General features: G+C 45.4%; 1 pseudogene; it reads right to left on the reverse strand.

Annotated features, from left to right (window-relative positions):
• Positions 1-444: 444 nt before the first annotated feature.
• On the reverse strand, positions 445-583 carry LOC125526129 (annotated as a pseudogene).
• Between the last annotated feature and the right edge of the window lie 7,337 nt (positions 584-7,920).

Here is a 7,920-nt window from a genome sequence, read left to right on the forward strand (position 1 = left end):
TGTGACATGATCCGTTTCACCGGTGTCAGCGTACCACACGATACCTGCATCTTCTTCTTGTTCTCGGATGGCTGCAGCAACATGACGCTCCTCGGGGACGTAGTCTTCATCAAAGCGATGCCAGCACTCGGTTGCACTCTCTCCTTTACTTCCTTCTTCTATCCCTCTTATCGCTCCTGCACAATCCGAAGCAAATGATTGCTGGGCCTCACAAGATATTTTGTAACAAACACAAGCCCTCCAGACACAAAACGACCTCAACATAGCCGCCTCGTCCTGTACCGGAGCGGGAGGACTGAGAAGCACCGTGCCCACGCCCGCTGCTACTATTGCTGAGGCTGCGTCCCTGCTGGTTCTGCCCACGACCTCCTATGTTGCGCCTGCGAGAGGCAGCATTAGCAGAGGACTGGCGAAGATTTAGACCATGGAGCAGATTCATGCGGGCATCAAAGGAGAGGAGTTGGTTGTATAGCTCAGGAACAGTGATCGGCTCCACTCGAGCAGCAAGAGCAGAGACGACTGGATTATAATCTAAGTCGAGACTAGCAAGGATATGAGAGGTGATCTCACCATCAGTGAGAGCAGTTCCTCCAGCACAAGCAATTTCGTCGGTGAGAGACTTGACCTTGGCGACATAGTCTCACATGCTCAAATTCCCCTTCTGTAGATTGTGCAGCGCAATTCTTGTGTTGATTGCTTGCACTTGTGATTGGGCCACAAACGTCGCGTGGATGGCAGCCCATACCTCGGCAGGCGTCTGAAGCGTACTACTTGGGCCAAGATCTCGCGGGAGAGGGATCCCATCAAAAATCCTTGAAGGTGCTGCTGGTGGACGGACCAGATGACGCGCGCCATATTGACAACTTGTTCTTCCTTCCCGTCCTTGGTGACGGTGAGGGTGGCCGGCGGCGCTTGGCTAGCCAGATCAAGGAAGTGCGACATCTGAGCGCTTTTAATTCGAGGCAGCACGACGGCCTTCCAAAGAAGAAAATTGCTCCTGGATAGCTTCTCTTGGGGTGGAGGTTCAATGGACATGGCGTTGGTAGTACTGGATGAAGGGGCGAAGAGGGAGGACGATGAATCGGTAGTGAGGGCACTCATGGTGCTGGCGAGAGCGGAGGAGATAGTTCCGGCCATGGCTTTCCTTGGAGCTAGACGGAATCAATCTAGGAGGAAGAGGCTCTGATGACCATGTAAAACTATGATGGAAGCGTTGAACTCTTTGCTCGGGCCGCACTTGTATATATATTGACAATGCCGTGGCTTACAAGTTGTAGATCGATCAATACATGAGAGAGTCAGTAGAGGAGATAGACACAAGAAGGGATAAAATAAGGTTGCAATTTGAACAACTCTCCTTTCCCTATACAACTAGTCTAACATGCGTGCCAAAATAACAGTCACGGCTGCCAATTGAACCCGACTCAGAAGTACGCGATTTTCTTGAGAGCAGAGCAGGTGTTGTGCTGGATTGCAATAAATAAATAAAGCCTGGCTGCGATGGAGTTAAATTAGTATAAAAGTATCTTCCAATCTCTTCACTGTTTGTCAAGTAGTAGAAAATAAACAGACAGGGAAAAGACACACCGAGATCTGGGATATATGCGAGTCTAAAACTTTGTATAGACTCAAAGTACGAGAGAGCATCACAACCCATGAAGGTGCATCACAATTCCCAAACTTGAAGCCATGGTACAAACAATTTGTCAGAGAAAAGGATACTACGTGTGTGTTTTCAACATATTATATCATGGCACAAACTGAGAGCCCTTTTTGAGAAGTACAAATTACTTTTTATTAGATAAAGCAGTACAAATTACTTTTTCTAGAATTAGCAGTAAGAAAAAAGACCAATCCACGGACTAACCCTCATTGGCATTTTTTATAGGAGAAACTCCGCGAGCAATGCATGTTGGAGCACCCCGTCCTTTAGAATTAGCCATACAGATTACTCGTTTTATAAAATTTGCTTTATAGCAGTACAAATTACTGATAGCTATAATATGGAGTACAACATATTACAGCTTTAGACCGAATTGGACAGACCTGGTGGGATCGTTTTTCTCTTCTTCTTTTTTTGAACCGGGCCTCAACCCCTTTCCATTAAAAGCATAACAGAAATACATAGTTCAGACAACCACAGACCCAAGTACCAACTACATCGCAAGGAAACTAGAAAGGGGAGGCGAGTTCAAAGCACCACTTGGAAACACACCATGAGCACTCGTCATCGAGCAGCTTATTGCGGGGCGAAAACCCAGCGACACCTGTGATCACGCAACCTAAAGGATCTAAACACCAAGGAGTCCCCAAAAGGAACCCGAAATAGTCTAACTTCACCAAGCTTACAGGCTCACAAAAGAGCAATCAGAGCACTTGCGCAGGAGTGAAAGGCAGCCTATCTTTGACAGACGAGAACTCGAAGCTCCGAAGAGATGCAGAAGGGATCAGTTTGAAGCTGAGTTGGTTGGAGCCGCGCAGATTCTCATCATCATCGATGCACTAGACCTGAGCATCTTGGCTCCGCGCTCCATGGTCTCCCGATCATCGCCAGCCATCAAACCTGCCCAGTACATCAAAAAACCACAAGCAGCATACACCACATTAAAACGGCTTTTGGGATCTTTATGTTCAAAAGTAGCTTGGTTACGATTGTTCCAAATCGCCCAACAGACTGCCGCCAAACCAGAGGTGTAAAGTTTGGTTCCATCAGGAAGGAAAATATAACACCAGGAATAGTACTGCCAAATGTTATTTGGACATAAAGATGTGCCCAGCACACATCCAACCGTCCTCCATACCACCCGAGCCACATGGCACGTAAAGAAAAGATGCTGTGAGGTCTCCACATTCTCACAAAAAGAGCAATTAGGATTGCCTGCCCAGTTGCGCTTTCTCATGACTTTTCTAGTCAGAACCGCGTCTTGGAATACTTGCCAAAGAAAAATTTGGATTTTAAGGGGGATTTTAGCTTTCCAGATCCATCTATAGTCACATCCAGCCAGATGCCTTTCCAAGTGTGTATAGACCGATTTGGTCGAGAATTTACCTTTTTTACCCAACGCCCAACTAATCTGATCAGTTTCGTCAGATAACTGCCAAGAGGTAACCACCTCAACCAGATCCTTCCACTGATCCGTGAGAGGAGGGTGTAAATTTCTTCTGAACATGTCACCACCCCCAAAGTTTTTAAATTCAGCAACAGTAATCTCCTGATAGTTGCATATGTGAAATAAGGTTGGGAATTTATCTCTTAAGGGGGCAGCACCTCTAATAGGATCCTTCCAAACTCTGGCTATATTACCAGAGTTCAAGGTCACTTTCCTCTCTTCCAAATACACTTCCTTTACTTTCATAATAGCTTTCCAAATGGGGGAATCCCCAAACTTACTTTTCGCCGAGGGGATCGTGTCATTTTTGAAATATTTAGCACGAATCACCTCCTGCCAAAGCCCTTGCTTAGTTTCCAATTTCCACCACCATTTGGTGAGTATGCTGATATTTTGTCTATGCAGATCTTTAACTCCCAGCCCCCCTTTGTTTTTGGATCTACAGATTCTAGACCACTTTACCAAGTGGTATCTTTTCCGACCATCAGTCTCCTGCCAAAAGAACTTTTTTCTGTGTTTATCTAACTTCTCAATCACTTTCTTAGATAGCATGAACATAGACATGTAGTAGAATATGATGCCAGTAAGAGAAGAGTTGAGTAAAGTCAGTCTCCCCCCAGAAGATGCTGCATTCCCGTTTTTCTCTGAAACAGGCTTCGTTCCATCTGCGCACGCTTCCCTGAAAAGAAAAGAAAAATATCTGCGCAGGCTGCAGGTTCTGCTGTACGTACGTGATCATCGACTTGCCTACGGGAATTTCGGTCTCCGATACAATCTGCCGCCCTGCATCTCCCTCCTCCCTAGATCCGATCCGATCCCATCGATGGGGTGCAGCACCTCGCGCGCGTCTCGGTCCACCGCCGACACGCCCAGCCCATGGACCGCCCTACCGCCGGATCTGCTCCGCGAGGTCTCTGGTCGCCTCCGGCATGCCGCCGACATCGTCCGCTTCCACGCCGTCTGCAGGTCGTGGCGCGACGCTGGGGCGCTGCTTTCTCGCCCCAGGTGCCTGCCATGGGTTCTCACGTCCCGCAATAACGGCCAGATGTTGCACTCCGTCGTCGACTTCAATCGCCCCCACGAAACGCCCCACCGCTTTCCCGACGTCGTCCTCGCAGAGCCACCACCTGCCAACAACAACAATAGAAACTTGGTGGTTAGCTCGGACGGCACAGCCGCCTGGCTCTTTGTCGCGCACCCTGAGCCGAGGCTCGTCAATGTTCTTACCGGAGCCGTCACCGGTCTACCTCCCTTACCAGACGAGATCAGGATGTCCATGGAGAATTTACGCGGCGTCGTCTATGGCGATGACACTATCTTTCTGCATACCTTCATTAACCCGCCTCCCTCTTACTGGTACGAGGCGCCATTTATAGCGGCCATCCTGCATCCTGGCGATGCAACATGGTCAGTCAGGATAGAAAGACTTAAATTATGGGAACAACCATATGCCATGTATCATAACGGCAAGGTCCTAGTATTGACAGGTAATTTTCCAGGTAGGTTGCTGATGATGATGGACTTCGAAACCAATGGGGGTGATATCCGCAGCAACCTCGAGTTGAGGTGGGATGTATGCTGGGACATCAATTATTTTCATGAATGCAGTTACTTCTTGGAGTCACATGGTGAATTGTTGTTGGCATCCATCTTGACGAAAAGGTGTTCGATTCGTAACACCAGCGGTGATGGGCACCCGTACCGAGTGACATTACACACAATGCGAAAGGAGCCAGGCAGTGGTAAGATGCAGTGGGTGGAGACAGATGGGCGAAACCTAGGTGACCACGCATTGTTTCTTGGATCTCCCGCCAGCTTTACTGTGAATCTGGATGAAGCCAACGGGTGTGCCTACTTTGTCCTTGGAGCTGGTGTATTTAGGTATAGCTTTATTAACAATGAGACCAAGCTCGTGAAGTGGTTACCTTCTGGATGCCGCGTTGGCGATGAGTGCGCGTGGCTTTGCCCCAACCTGACATTTACTCCTGTCCATGAAATTAAGGAAATGCTCGAGGCTTGAAACAAGAAGATCATTAAATTTTTGAACTCAAAAGGATAAAGTGAGGTTTAATAGCTTTGATTTACTTTGTCTCCACATTTTCTTTGAACAGAAAATGGTGATTTAATTCTCTACTATGTATTTGTTGATATTTCTTAGTTTTTGGTTCAAGAGCTTTAACTTTGGTTAGTTTGTGGATATTTCTTGTTTTCTCGCATGGTGCAGTGTCTCCTCTCCACTTCCACTTAAGGTGCACCTTGCTTCCTCCATGACGTGCCTCCTCTTCAATTCATGGTAGGATGGCAAAATATTCCAGACCACTCTCCACCAAAAAACACGAACCTTTGGTTGAACACGAAATTTCCATAGCCTCTTCCAAATTTCCTCTCCAACCAATGAAGTCGACGGACTAATGCTGCTACACTGCGCCTTCTCAAACAAGGCCCTATATGACCATTTCTTTCCCAGCCCAGGACCAGATGTCATCATACTGAGACTTACAACGAGGCATATTGAGGACCGCATCAGCATCGATGGATTTTTTTTTGCAAACATGTGTATGTAATACATTTTTATTTAATTTATGTAAACTATGTCTCCACTATAATGCGAACAGATTTCACCTCTTTCAAATTTCTTTCTGTTTCAATGTGGCCCACAATTTCATTAACATTAGGAAAAGGTTACAGAACCAAAATACTTCATCACACATTCGCTCGGACGAAGGTGAAAGAAGGAACACACTGTTTTTCCGGCGCACAAACACCTCGCCGGATGAACAACGATATTTTCTTCGAGCTCAAACTCGTGTCCGGAACATACCACTGGCTCGGCTCATACTGGCGTGCTTTACATCAGTACACGAGGGAGGGATTTATACCCCAGGTGCATACACACGCATGCACACACTACCAAGACAACAACCTGCCCGGCTCCTATGCCACTCACGCACTAGTGCTAACAAACTCCAGCATGAAGCTAGCTAACTAAACCCACGCAGCTAATAACCCACTACCTACATGCACGGTCAAGGCCTGCGTAGCCTTCTTAGCATCCAAACGACCCGGCCAGTCCCTGCGGCCACGCTACGCACCTAGCTAGCTAGTTCCGCCGACGCACACACACGCCCACGCCCGGCACGGACTCGACTTGGTCGCTCTCACGCCGGTCACCACCGCCACGTGCATGGCTTATTGTCAACAAGAATGTGTCAAAGAAAAGGAATCATCGACAATAGAAATATGTTATGGAATGCTTCATCACAAAAGGCACTTCTTGTGACGGATTCTCGAAAACGAAAGTATATTCTTATATTAAAGCAATGTGCAATGTTTAAACATTTTACTTGATTTTGTAGCATTATAATCCGATGCACTTGAACCAAGGCCCTCTTTTACGTACAAATAAATAGATGTGTATAGTCATTATTCATTGCTCATGAAGAGACAAAATAAAAGGAGCACATCTATCTACAATACATGAACGTACGTATAGGTACGTATGTGAAAGGTACATGCAGTTGGAAGGATATGCAATGTTGATCAACGGATCCCTGTAGAAATATGCTTTCTGCAAACCAAACCATCATACAAAAGGAATATACATACATCAGCCATACTACATGCACTGGTCTAGAACTACCGTCCTCCAACTGTCCTCCATAGGCCTATGGAGGACAAAAAGGAATACCATGATAGATTTAATGGAACCCCAACTCTCCGGATGCTAATATTTCCTGGGTCTAATGGAACTCCATGAGTTTGTGCTCCGGAAGATTGAGAATGATCAAAATTGGTTTGCCGATTGGCTCGATAATATCTTCGTAGAACTGAGGGAGCACCAGGAATTGGGTGAACCATTATTGTGTTTCATGGCTAGTACTAGTTGCATGTAACACAAGTATTGTGGAATAAAACTCGTTGTTTCATCACAAGCAAAAAAAAGCATATCTCTTTGATGACAAAGCATTTTTATGAACATTGATGCATAGTACATTGAGGCAAAATGTAGATAAACATGCATATTTGATGGAGGCAGATAATAAGAAAAGCATGCAATACATGGGCCCTACTCATTGTATTTAAAACAGAGTTTACAAGAAACTAATAATACAGATTTTGGTCTGAAGGATTGCTATGGCAGAGTATCCGAACGGTTCCATGGATTGGAGGTAGGATGAATCGATAAATCAATACACCATGCAGAAATATTCTTCAATAATCTCGTGGGGCACGTTCCAAGTGCATCATGGATATCCGCCCTCCTTTGTAATTAAATTTTTCAAATTAATGTTTCACATGTATAAAAACACAAGCACTCAAAACAATAACTTCATTTAGCTGGAGGCAGCTATGAAGTTGATCATAATCTCATTAAATTAATCGATTCATCCAAACAAATGTTAGCATATATTTATTATAGCTACATGCACCAATGGTTAAACCAACAAGATGGTATCTCGATTAACTGCCTCGATGCTTGAAACTAATTCGCGTCAATTATAGCAATTTAAGGAAAATAATTATTAGGACAATAAGGTCAATGATTAAGTTCATGGAAACTTAACTTAAGCTAAAACCACTTTTTTGCCTCGCATTCTTTCTAGAGCATCGCCTTTAATGTTGTGTCATCTTCAAAAATCTGGGACATATTGGCCAAAAGATCATGGAGTGACAAATATGCAACAACCCTTGAGGGAGCCTACTCATCTTCTTGCACATCATAAGTATTAGACTGCAGAGCTTTGGCATTGTATCCTCCGTCCTCCACTCCTCAAGGGAAAAGAAATTGCAATAGTATGAAGTTGCAGCC

This window comes from Triticum urartu, chromosome 7, assembly GCF_003073215.2.
Source record: "Triticum urartu cultivar G1812 chromosome 7, Tu2.1, whole genome shotgun sequence".
Classification (NCBI taxonomy): Eukaryota; Viridiplantae; Streptophyta; class Magnoliopsida; order Poales; family Poaceae; genus Triticum; species Triticum urartu.